Source organism: Pinus tabuliformis, chromosome 9 (assembly GCF_031772625.1).
Source record: "Pinus tabuliformis cultivar Carrire ecotype Pingquan chromosome 9, CPIR1, whole genome shotgun sequence".
NCBI lineage: Eukaryota > Viridiplantae > Streptophyta > Pinopsida > Pinales > Pinaceae > Pinus > Pinus tabuliformis.
In genome coordinates this window covers 379867236-379881518 of record NC_142307.1, presented here as the reverse complement: position 1 = coordinate 379881518, position 14283 = coordinate 379867236, and the positions used below count along the sequence as shown (strand labels likewise).

The window sequence follows — 14283 nt, the reverse complement described above, 5'->3', positions numbered from 1 at the left end:
GTGTTGTGGGGAAAAATGCCTATGCAGGACGATCCTATCCACCTAAGGTGTGACAGTGCCTTAGCAACAAACAGAGACAGCTATTCTAGTATTCTTCCTTTATGAATCAAGAATGAAGAGAGATAGATGGACTAACCGGTGTCTTCCGTTTGTCCCTCGATCAGGTCTCTCTTCTCTGTGAAGGTTCCCAGCTACTTGCCTTCTCGCTCGCCCAGCTTCAAGAGGTTTCTGCAAGATCACAAGAAGAGAACACTACACAAGACATGGATTCATATTCACAACTAGTTCAGGATTAGAAATAAACTAAACATACTAATGCAATCATACATCAAAGATACATCAGTATATAGGAGAAACCAAGATAGTTTTATTGATGAATAACAAGGTTCAGGAAGAGATACAACCTAGAGGGCTCCAATCCAGCATCTCCTTCCCAGCAAATGGAAATCCTATCTTCACCCCCTTCAAAGCATCAAGCACCCAATGATTCCAATCTCAAACCAACAACAATTCTTTGCAATAACAAAATTCCAGCCTCTAGATCTCATGGAGGAGAGATCCATATATAGATGTTTGGAGAGAGGATGAGTCAGCTTGAGATCTGACTAGTGTCCTCTCCCTCTGTCAGTTCTTGATTCCACTTGGAGGTTCTTGCTTCCACTTGGAGATTGGGAACCTCTTACTCATCACCAGTCGAATTCACTGAGGCAAGTGTCATTGAGGAAGATTCTGGAAGCTTCCTAGGTCTTGACACCTCTTGAAATGAACTTGCCATTTGTCAAATCTCGCTCAACGCACCCTGGTAGTGCTTCTACCTACGTTGCAGTGCAGGTAGCCAGTGTTGGCTTTGACATTCAGTGCAGATAGCTAGTGGAGCCACTGAATTGATCCTGAATTGACTTGTTTTTGAGCAGTTTCTGGTGGAGAACTTCTGTGAATTGCTGTGGTTTGTTAGCCTTGTTCCTCTAGGGGTAGGAACAACATGTTTAGGGACTTTGGATCCCTTAGATTATGGACATTTCATGCTTAATGTTGTAAGGCACAAAAATGTCTATAACAAATAGGCACATCAAATATACAATATGAGACCATTCAGAGAAAAATACGTAGCCTGAATCCTGTTTTAGATCAAGAAGACATAGAAGGCTTAGTAGAAATAATTGATACTGAGCTGGACATAAGTTAAGGCACAACTCCATTTGAGGAAACACTGGGACCATCCACATCGTAGACCCAAATTTTGGAAAGGTAGCTAAGTGTAGAAGTATCCTCATTCAGTAGGCAGTAGGCCTGCTGGTAAGGATAAGGATATAAAAGATAGATTTAAAGAGATTAAGATGAGAAATGAGAAACCAAAGTCAAAGACTTATGCTCGGTATCTCAAACTCACTCCTACTAATCATACTAGGTTGATGTCTTCTTTCAACATCAAAGAGGGAAAACTGCATATGTCCTTCATAAAACCAACTGCACAATAGCCAAGGACATCAACAGATTACAAGATAATTGATTTTGAAGTGATGGCAAGGGATATTCATTCCATTGACCAAATCGAATTGTACAAGCAAGATAGAGAGATGATATACTCTACCCTCATAGGTAAAGCCATAGTTTCTCATTAGTTACAGAATTCATTGAGCAATATCTCAGCTCAATATTAATTAGAGAAGGCCTCCTCACAGGCAAGGGATACTAGAATCAAGTCTTTGGAAGACTTAGTGCTTGAATTGGGACATGATCCCAAAGATATCAAAGCCACTGAAAAACTGATAAAGAAGAAAAATTATGACATTGCTGCATTCAAAAAACAATTGAAGATACCTCAGTTGTAGCATCCCCAAACACTGAAAGTTTTGGAGAACCAGACTAGACATGAAGAATTAATGAACCTAGTCCTGAAATTGAATGATTAATTAAGAGAGACAAAGAAGGAATTAGACACTTTAATTCAATTGAAGCAAAGTGATATTGCCACTACGTCTACAAATGTCATCCCAAGAATCTCAACACCAGCCCCTTCCATGTTGGTAGCCTCATTGGCTCCCACAGCTCCTATGCCTACAACACAACCAGTTTCAATGGAGTCTACATCAGCAGCAGGGGCATCTGTATAAGAAGTAGCAAATTTGGTCAGAGCCATGGAGGAAATGTCCATACAGGCTACAAAGATGAATAAGCTGAAGGAAAAGATGACAATCTTGGAAACAGATTGCAAGCTTGCCAAGATCATGCACAAGGAAGAAGCGCAGAAATCTGCCAGAATGAATGAAAAATTAAAGGCCATGGAGAAAGATCTAACACTAAAGGAACCCCTTGTGCAAGCCAAGGAACTATTATGTTCCAATATCATTGACTCTGCCAATTCTATTTGGCCACCCATTCAAGTGATTTTTGAACAGATATATCTGATAAAGATAGCTATAGAATCTATCCAACAAGTCATGGAAGAACTAGGAGACATGCATGAAGATGATACCAGACTTATCCACTTCCGCAACAGTGAAAACAAGTATGAACTTCAGGAATTGGATATAGAGGATAGGATAGAAACAATTTTGGAGGTAAGAAAGGACATTTCCAAGAGAAACTTAATGTTAAAATTGGAGGACAAGTGTCAAAATATGCAGGTAGTAGTTGATAGATTTATGGCCAAGTTTCAAATTTTGAGAGAGAAAGGGTTACCCAGTCCCATGGTCATAAATGACAAGCTCATGACACAACAGGATTATGACAACAAAATCAAAGAGCTAGCTAAAGAACAGGCCAGTACATCATCAATAACGGCATTGCCAATAGGCAAAGTTCTTTACAATACATTTGAAAACCTATTTTTCCTCCTGCATGAGGTGAAACACCTATTCATCACTAGGCCTACTTTTGCAAAGTACACCGAAGCAGATGAGATATATAGAAGGATGTTGAAAATCAAGTTACCTGATGTTGAATTATGGGAAAAATTTGCTGATTTACTATAGTGAAATGTAGTAAAAAGGTTAATGTACAGTTAGCAAGGTAAAAGGTAAAGGTAGGTCAGCATGATTAAAGAGTATTAGTGTCAAAGTGTATTAGATGAAATCCAAAAGTGAATGCAGCTTCTAGCATAAAAAACCAAACAACAAGGCAGCATAAAAGGATAGAAACCAAACTATAAAGGCCAGCAACACCAAAATACTAGGGACAGCATGAAGCAGTTCAATAACTATCTCTACCTTCTAGCAAGAAGATATTTTTATTTCCTAGATTATATCTAAAGTTAGTTTGGGATATTTTGTAATAAAATTTTGTATAAATACTTCACAATTAGAAGTATGTAGTGTGGATTCTTAGACATTTCTATAGACATCTTGATCAAAAGACTGTAAAGCTATTATATCACTAGCTGAGCCAGCAAGTTGGATTGCTGAATAAAGACAAGATATTTCATAGGATTCATGTGTTAAGCGAAGTGTAGACAAGTATTTTCTCATGCTATTGTTATATTTCTTAATTTTTTTCCACAATCTTTAATGTATTTCTGAATCTGAATGCTATAACTCGAACAATATATCAGAATTTGTTTAATTACACTCCATTTTAACAGTTAGGCATTTGAATGTTTTCTACTAATATCTAAGTTAAGGAATTCTTAATTGCTCCTTAGTTTAGGTTGTTTACTTATAATCTATATCAAAGGATTCTTAATTTCCCTTTGATTCTTGTTGGATTCCAAGTATGAAAAATCTATTCACCCTTTTTCCTATATTAATTTATCAATTCGGGTGCATATCCTTTTCAAGGCAACATGCAAAGTACATGCAGGGGCAAGGTTACCATCTCTTACCAACCAACGGTTTGTGATTAATACTCAAAGCATTGTTGTAAAATTGAAACTAACTGCAGTACTAAAGAAAATAAATTACAAGAAATAACAATCTGCAATAGAAACCATGAAATGATAAATGACACACAATAGGAAATGTGCAGCACCTGATCAAAAGAGTAGGCCCAGCTCTCTAATCAGGGTTGTGTTAATCACAACGAAGAGTGGAGTAGAAAAAGAAGTGATATATTATTAATTTGGAAAGAGCTATTACAATATCAATGGGCAGTCCCCATTTTACAGGAATAACTTGTCTTTTATACACAACAAAGGAGAACAAGATCTTTCCCCAAAACCTGGTAACCGTATACCCAGAAATATAGATTAGTTCAGAACAACACCGACATTGGATGAACAAGATCAGAGAATGGTCCAAGAATGGTTCAGGGATCTTCTACTCCAACTACACAGCTTCCTTATGGCTGGTTATTGCTGTGAATTGCGAATCTACTGCGGGATGCTGAAAGATCGGTACCTGTTCTCTGTAAGCTGCAGTCAAACATGCATTTTAGTGTTGTAAATACGCAAAACCTTGTGACTTTACTTCATTAATAAAATATTCCAATAGAAAGGAAAGGGGTAATTACCTTGCGGATTTAGCATAGTAAACACAAGTGAATAAGTGCAAAAATGGAAAAAACAGGGATGGAAATGCAACAGAAAGATAGCCCAATTTAGTGCCCAACATCTCCCACCAACTAGCCTTCTGCATGTCCTCATGCAGTTCACTGCCTCTGCAGGTCTAGGTTGTGCAGACTGTTGGCTTCTTGGAGCTGAGCGAGATTATACTCTTCGGCCATCTCTATCCTTGGAACCTTAAAACCTTCTGAGAGGAGGATTTCCTCCCACCAATCACCTGGAACATTATATGCTGGGGTGTAATTTTCCACTGGTAACTAGATGGTGGGGAACTAGAACCAGATCCCCAACCACTGGACCCTGTATGTTCGGATGCATGCCACATACTTGGGCACTCTAGTGAGCACTCGTGCAAAATTTGGTGCTCCAAACGATTCCCTATTCCGAACAGCTGTAGGTGACATCATCCACCTTTTTTGACAGCAATCAAGGGCTTCATCTTGAAATGTGACTAATCGTTTGACACAAAGATCAAGGCACCATTTTTGTGTCCTTAGCACTCTTTCCTTGTTTCCCTCAATTCCCAAAAAGGTGTTGTGTTTAGTGAACATGGTTATTGACCTTTCGTGTTCTCCTCTTACTATAAATGGCTTTGTAACCTGATTGGACTCAAATTTATTAAAATCCTTCTGCCAACTGATCTAATTAAAAGTGTATGAGGTGAGAGCCCTTAAATGAAGGTCTCTTACATATGGGACCAGGTTGAATCCTCTGTACACGCATAGTAGATACCCATGCATGTAAAACTCATGCATCAAATGCTGAGTTGGCAAGTCATGGTTCCTCAATATGTGGAGGAATTGTACACCATCCTCTATTTCATAACTGATATCGTTCTTGATTCTCTCCATCCAGAATAAAAGAAAACATTCATGCAAGAATAAGGAATAACAAGAAGCAGGGGAATGACATGTCATCACCTCTTGTGCTAATTTAAACATCTGCTCCTTATTAGCTTTCAACTCTGCCACTTTCCTTTCTAGCTGCTCCATCTTGAGCTACTGCTTCGCATGCCTCAACCTCATGACATCTCTACACTCCACATATTCAAAAATGGTTGCAGAGGCTCGTTCCTGAGTTCTTTTGACCTCCCTTTGATACCGAGCTGCAGTGAATTTCCATGTCTACACTTCGGCTATTAGGGCATATTCATAGTCTTCAAACAGTTGCTCGAACGGGTCTATTTGAGTGGTAGTAGAAGTTGTGGCACTTTGGTCCACCTGAGTCCCTGCTTCCACTACTGTGGCTTGGGACTTTTTGGCCTACCACTTTTATTTCTTCACCCGCTTCTACAATTTGTGTACGTGCTTCCTCAACTTCCTAACCTCTGTCTTAAGCTGTATTGTTTCTCTAAATTCCAGTTGGTATTTTTGTTTGATAGGTAGTCTTCGTTGTTCACTTAGCTCCACCCATTCTTGCTTAACCAAAACCTCTTCAGCTTCGACAACTGGTTCAAGTGGAGGTAAATCCCCCGGGACAGCTTCTACTACGCCGACTGTCAGGTTTCCTTCCACTACCCATTCTTCCTCGATTATTTCTTATTTTACGGCCTTCTCACCCAGCCTTACCACTGGCTCATTCGTCGGGACCGCTTCGCTTGGTCCCTCCTCTTCACCAATAACTTCTTCCTTTTGTTGTGTGATCACCATGACTAGTGGTGCCCTTGTGAGATGATCACCTATTAATATGTCTACTGGAATCCCTCCAGGTTCCCCTGCCTCATGGATATCTGCCTCTTCTTCCCTTTCAGGCTCTGAAGTTCTTGTCACCTATGCAGCATCTATCCCACCCAGTTGTGGTATTTGTGATAAATTCAAAGCAGGAGCAACGATGATATCTTCTTCTATGCATCGAGGGGAATGAGATACCATCATTCCTCTTGGGATAGAAGATATAAAGAAAAATTGGCATGGATCTTCAGTGTTTGGTCCTAAGGTTGACGCTGGTTCTTGTGGAGTACTGCCAGCCTCATGCCCTAGTTCTCCCAGAACTTCCTCCATATATTCCATGGTTCTCCTAGCTATGAGCTCTTCTCATCTTGGTTCGTCCTCCTCCATTGGTCCTATGGTCGGGATGGCCGCAACCTCTTCTTCATTTAAGTTGTCTTCCTCCATTGGTTCCATGGTGGCAGGAGGTCCTTGTGGGGTACCTTCGGCTGCAATATCAACCAATTCTCCCATCCTTTCTTATTGTGGTACCTCCTCTGTTGTTGTCATGCTATTAATTTGCTCTGCTAGCTCCACAATCAAGGTTGGTTCTTATGGAATAGCCTTAGCCTTGGTACTAGTGGGCCTTTCTATGTCGACTCCTACATCTTCCATCAGTTCCATAGTTGCAGCTTGCTCTTGAGGAGTAGCCTCTTCTTCAAGTTCTTTGGCTTCCATTTCTATCTCCTCTGGCTCCTCTTGGTCAACATAGTCATCTCCTTCTCCATATTCTTCCTCCATTGCTTCTGGTTCATCTTCCCTGGTGGCCACAGTGGCTGCTATCTCTTCCTCTGTGGAATCCCGAAATAGCTCCCATGGAATCAAAATTTCTCTAATTGCATTCATCACCAATAGCTGCACTAGCCCATGGTTGGTAATGACCACCATCACTTGTCACGACCGTTGAGCAAAATGTGCCATCAGCTAAAGACTCCTTAGGAATAAATAAGGCACATTTAATGGGAAGGCCTCTCTTGGGGGAATCAGAGGTGAGCTAATATCTGGAGATGATATTTAAACACATTGGAGTATCTCCCCTCACAAGTTATAGATTTTATTATAAACTATGCTACCTCTCCCCATGGATGCGGTAACGAGTTTCGGTCATATCCTTGACCCTTCTGAGCAATGCTTTCTCCTACCTGCAAAAAGGCTTTGGGAAACTCCGAGAGGGAAGTCCTCCTTGAAGCCATCTCTGTCCATTTCAAGGGAGCCTACTAACTAATGGCTTCCTCCATAACAGGGACTTCTATCCCATGGACCCGAGAACTTTCTTCTTCTATATTGAGTGCGAATTCCACCGCAATTGCCTCGTTGAACCCCCTCAACCTGTCAAAGTAGACATCCGAACCTTCATTTTCAAAGACCTTCCATACCTACGGAATGTTTCGAACTCTTGTTGTGTCTTCCAGCTGATGCCACACAGACCATCCACCCATAGCTGTAGAGGTGAGATCAGTATGACGAATACAGTTAGCTGGTAGGGGAAAATGACAGGGACCCAAAACCATTGGAAATAGTAGTAACATCATGGTCACCTCGGGAAAAAGGATGGGAACAGTATGTTGAAGCCCCGAAAATCGGGTCTACAACAAGGGGGATACCCGCCCGGTCCGGACGTTGGTTGGTAGCTCCTTTTCCGTTTGGTATAGCGGGTTCGACTAGGGATATGGGACCAGTTTCCCAATTTCAGTGTGTGTGTGAGAAAGATTGATATTTATGTTTCTAACAGTTTCTAAATGGAATACTTCTACTCTAATTCCAATCTAATAATAAGGAAATTATATTCTAATAACAGGAATATGTAAATCTACACTAACTCGGGGTGTAATCTTTCTTCTATGTGATCTAAAATGATTTCAAACAACAACTAGTAATAAAGATCATTCAGCTGTTATGAGAAAAGAATTCAGTACAGATGAACCACTTCGTATAAAAAGTTAGACGAAACAGTTGTGCAAAACATATCGCATAATAAGCCATTCATACACTAAGCATAAATAAATAGTTATCACCGTACAAAAGTGCCAAATGATAACTCAGGCATTCATACATTAATATATAAATAACTGAACTAAAAATCACTCTAACACAAGGCAGAAATAGTTAAGAGATAGAAATACCATTTATAAATAGTCCTACTCATGAGCTTCAAGTGATCACGATTTATCTCTTCTTGATCAAATATCCACTAAGAGTACAAAAGTGCAACATCAGTAGTAGATATTAGATGCAAACATCAATAAATCCTATTCCATTCATTCATCAAAACCTCCTCAGAGGGTACAGAAGTGCATGTTCTGGGGATAAGTTTTTGATAAATTTCAGGACCCTTCTCTAAATGCATGATAAGGATTTAAATACTACGAACTAAATCTAAAAATAAATTATTACAAAAATGTAAGATGCGGTTTAAATGACCGTCCTCTTTTCAGGAAAATAAAAAAAAATTAAAGCTAAAATTAAATCTAACATTAAACTAATTCTGTATTTGGTCCTTGAAATCGCACGCATGTAGCATCTGTTTGAGAAGAGTTGGCTGGCTAACTTCCGCTTTTAGCTGAGCTGAGAAAACAGAATCGACAAGAGCTAGCACCATTTTTTTGGCTGAATTGATGATACACTTAACAGTCATCCACTGGCTATGTGGCTTTACCAAGTATGCCCAGTAATAATCCCAGTTCAACTTGGTTAACCCTTGAATTGCTTTTGCCTTTTCTTGGGCCTTCTGTTTCCAATCTGCCTATGGTTTTGTTTTCTTGCAATTTTTTAGAGTTTGCAAGTGACTGGGCAATTAGCAGCTTGCCTTTTCAGAAAATTTTTCTCAGCGATGCGTGACTCATCAGAAACTGCCTCCGTTTCTTGATCTGGGTTTCGTTGATGCATTTTTCGCCTTTTGCGCTTTTTCCTTCCAACAGATATAAAGTTCAAAATTTGTAAAAATAATACTTCTGTGAACTCTTGACTTTGAGTCTTAAACTATTTGTTTCTGATATCAACTCTGTCCAATGTCCACGTAACCATGTTTGTGGATGAGAGAATTTTGGGCCTTGCTGCTATCTGGTGTAAGAATGAGCAAGCTAGCTTTGTAAGCGATGCTTCTGAAAAACCATTTGAGCCCGCGGTAGCAGTAACTTCCATTACTCTGGGATTCTCCTCTTCGAGTAGATTATACATGCCTTCTCACGTAGCTATTCCCGCATCTATGTTACAGGTCGTGTCTGTATATAAGGGCGCCTTTTCCTTTTCTTCTGAGCTCGGGGCTTTGCTTTTCTTTCTCATTTTAACCTGTGTATTGCTTTGTATCGGCCTCTGTTCTCCATTCCTGCTATTCACAAGTGAAGTGAAAATGAATGATAGGGAAGGGCGATGGGAATGTTTTAAATGCCGCAGACATATCAAGCATACCACCTTACGTGAAATGATTCTTTCGATAAGAATGAACCCATATTCCATTATAACTGGCAACTACCTCATTTATTAGCATTAAAACACATAACCAGGTGTGAGCTTAGGGAAAATACTTTTCTTGAATAACATGCCCAAAAGATCTGTGATGAAGTGATTTTGCGATTTGCTTCGCAACATCGCAAAATCGCAAAATCGCAAAATCATAACATCACAAAATTGATCGCTCGTGACATCGCATTATTGCTGTATCGCTGTATTGCGAAATCGCAATATCGCAGATCGCAGGAATGTTATGTATGCCAATATTTGTTAACCTATTTTCTGTGAAATGTGATCTTGCAATCAGCGTCATCGCATATCGGAAAATTTTAAAGTGTTTCATGTAAGTTGTATTTGCTGGGTGCGATGCAATACTATCGCATATCGCGATCTCGCAATATTGGAACTTCAGCTTGTAATTAGGCATCCCGCTATCTTTTTGCGATGCGATCTTCCTAAGGAAAGGTTGTATCTTACCTTATCATAAAACTTGGATTTTTTAGGTTTTCAAATGGAGGTTTCCTAAGCTTATGATGGTAAGTTTATTCAAAAAAGGAAATTTAAAAACTACTTCGATTTTTTAGATTTTTAACTAAGGGTCCCCACTTATTTATTATTAGGAATAACACTCAATAAGAAGGGGGATTGTTGCTGGCCACAGCACAGTACTGGTACATCTGAAGAAATCTCAGAGAATGATGGCAAGTTATGGGAGTACGATTGGATATTTTCAATGGTTTAATGCAGTGTGTTGGGAAATTGACCGGTTATGACTTTTTGCGTATGAATACACATTCCAATGCATCAGGGTCGTGATTACAAAATCGTCGTAATCATTAGATTTAGTTTGGCATGAATCGTGTGATATGAATAAATTTTCATTGGTATGTTTTCGTTTATTATGATGGGACCCCCCAACTTAATCACGGCCATCCGCGACACGTATTGGTGTCTTTTGGAATATTTTAATTAAATCCATAAAAGTCAGCGAAGACGTACCTGGGGACCTACCTTGTGGTGGAGTAATAGAAAAATAATTGGTGGAGTAACAGCACACAGAGTAACAACAGCGACGGAGTAACGACACTGACGGAGAAAAGGTGGAGTAACGGTAACGACGAAGTAACAACACCAGTGGAGTAATAGCAACAGTGGAATAACAACATTGGTGGAGTAAAAACAACGGTGGAGTAATAGCACCGGTGGAGTAACAACAACGGTGGAGTAACAGCACCAGCAGAGTAACAACACTGACAGAGTAACAACAATGGTGGAGTAACGACAACGTGGAGTAACAACACTGGTGGAGTAACAACAACAATAGAGTAATAGCAGTAGTAGAGTAACAACACCAGTAGAGTAACAGCACTGGCGGAGTAACAACATCAACGGAGTAACAGCAACAGCGGAGTAATAGCACCAGTGGAGTAACAACACTAGTGGAGTAACAACACCAGTAGAGTAACACCACTGGCATAGTAATAGCACCAGCGGAGTAACAGCACCAACAGAGTAACAAAACAAGCAGAGTAACAACACCAGCGGAGTACCAACAACAGTGAAGTAATAGCAATAGCTGAGTAGCAGCACCGGTGGAGTAATAGTAGCGACTGAGTAGCAGCACCAGCGAAGTAACAGCAACAACGTCGAGTGTTACATTTCTCTTGGCCATATTCCTTTGTTATTCCTGCAAAATACGAACAAGTAAGTAATAACAGTTATATATATATATATATATATATATATATATATATATATATATATATATATATATATATATATATATATATATATATATATATATATATATATATATATATATATATATATATATATATATATATACATATATATATAGATACATATATATATATATATATCTATATATATATATATATATATATATATATATATATATATATATATATATATATATATATATATATATATATATTTAGAGCAGAGTGAAAGTGTCCTTTATACCAACAACCATTAAACTAGATGAATCAGAAAGATGTTTGACAAAGGCATCTCTAGAGGCTAGACGGTGGTATAGCTTTAGATGGCGTCCATTTACTAAGAACAAAGTATGATTCCCATCTATTGTAATTATTATAACTGTTCAATTTTCAAACACTGCGTCCATTTCATACGGTCCCATCCAACGAGTGTGAAGCTTGCCTTTGAAATGTTTAAACCAGGAGTCGTAAAGTAATGCCCAGTCCCCTTCATGAAACACCTTGATCTTGATAAATTTATCATGCTATTTCATTCTATATTGTTGAATAGTAGTAGTTTTCTGGACAGCTACCGATCGAATCTTGTCCAACTCATTGAGTTGTTCTAGTCGACGTTTATGTTCTTCTAATAGGTCTAGGCCTACTTCTAAAGTTGTTCTGAGCATGTTGATCTCAAATTCTATCAGAAACAAGGGGAATTTCCCATAGAATAACTCAAATGGAGAAAACCCGGTTGTGTTCCACCATGTTGTTCTATACGCCCATAAAGCTTTTGGAAGTTTCTATGCCCAGTCCTAGTGATAGATTGCTACTATTTTTGTTAAGATATTTTCCAATATATTGTTTGTACTTTCTACCTGTCCATTCGCCCAGGGATGATAATGGGTTGTCACTCTATGTTTAACCTCGTATTTCTGCATTAGCTTCCCTATCATGTGAGATGTAAACTACGCCCCTCCATCTAACACAATTTCCCTTGGAGTACCATATCGAGCAAATATTTCTTCAGAAAGAAAGTCTACCACTGCTTAATATGTTGCTCTTGTGATCGCTCTGGCTTCCACCCATTTAGTCACATAATCAGTGCAGACCAAGATGTGAGCTTTCTGATGAGAAGGTGGATTGAAAGGTCCAAAAAAATCAATGGCCCATTCCTCGAAAGGTTCAAGGACTATCTGGGGCTATAGAGGCATTTCATTTGCTTTCCCAGGTTGTCCCATCCGTTGGAAACTATCACATATACGGACATGATCCCGAGCATCACGAAAGATGGAAGACTAGTAGTATCCCATCTGCAGAACTTTGTGGCCTGTTCTCTTATTTGCAAAATTTCCTCCACAAGGGATATCATGGGCGGCATTTAATATCTCATAGATGTCATCCTCTACCACACAATGCCAAATCTGTTGATCAACCCCTATATGAAAGAGATACCCTACCATCCATGAATATCGGGTACTATGATGAATAATCTTCCTATGATCCTTATATGAAAAATGACGTGGCACCTTCCCTGTAGCAAGATAGTTAGCAATATGTACATACCACGGACTGTTTGCAGCAACTGAAAAAATATGCTCATCTGTAAAACTACCTTCAATTGGTGTATTCTTACCATTATTTTCTATCCTAGATAGGAAATTTGCAACCACATTGTTGTTCCCTAGTTTATCTACTAAAGTAATGTCAAATTATTGTAGTAGTAAAAGCCATCTTGTAATGCGACCAGGGGTAACAGTTTTATTCATTAAATACCTGATAGCTACATAGTATGTACAAAGGTAGGATACCCAGTAATGTAATGCCGGAATTTGTCGATGCCGTAGATGAAAACAAGGAACTCTTTTTTATTCACTGTGAATTTAATTCAACAGGGGCCAAATTCTTACTAACATAGTAAATTGCATATGGTACCTTGTCCTCTTGTTGTCCTAATACTACACCAACCGCTGTCTAGGAAGCATCCGTGTGAATATGGAAAGGTAATGCCTAGTCTGGCCCTCTAAGGATCGGAGTGCTACAGAAAAATTCCTTGATTTTCATGAAGGCTACATCACAGTCATTTGTCCACACAAAATTTGCATCTTTTGTCAGCAATTGAAAAAGTGAATATGCTACTTTAGCAAAATTCTCTATAAAGTGCCTATAATAACCAGCACAACCAATGAAGCTGCATACCTACATGGGTGTTTTGGGTATAAGAAAGTGTAGAATTAACGTTATTTTAGCTGGGTCCATCCGGATTCCTTTAGCCGAGAGCAAATGTCCCAGAACAATTTCTTCCTCCATCATCATATGGCATTTTACTATACTTAAGGAGACATGCACCTGTATGCACCTTTCAAGAACTTTCTCTAAATTTCTCAACCCTTCTACAAATGAATCCCCGTATGGAGTAAAGTCATCCATGTAAATTTCAACACTATCGTCCACCAAATTAGAGAAGATCCCCAAAATTTCCCTCTGGAATGTTGCAGGTGCATTACACAGGCCAAAAGGAAGGGCCCGGTATGCGAATGTTCCCAGGGGAATGTGAAAGTAGTTTTGGCCTGATCTTCAGGAGCTATTTGAATCTAGTTATACCCACTAAATCTGTCTAGGAAGGAGAAGAACTTTTTTCCAGCCAATGTGTCCAGAACTTGGTCAATAAATGGTAAAGAAAAATGATCTTTCTGCATTGCCTTATTTAATTCTCTATAATCCACGCATATCCGCCATTTACCATTTTTCTTAGGGACCATTACTAATGGAGAAACCCATTGGCTATCTAAAATGGGGTAAATAAAACCTACCTCTAGTAATTTCTGAAGTTCTTTTTTCACAACATTTTTCAATGCAGGGTTCATCCTTCTTTGAGGTTGTCTCACAGGACGGCAATCTTCCTTAATAT

At 39.1% G+C, this 14283-nt stretch overlaps 1 pseudogene; it reads right to left on the bottom strand.

The window, feature by feature from the left end:
* The window catches only part of LOC149148750 (callose synthase 3 pseudogene), a 57316-nt pseudogene extending 50809 nt beyond the window's left edge, over window positions 1-6507 (bottom strand).
* Window positions 6508-14283: the final 7776 nt, after the last annotated feature.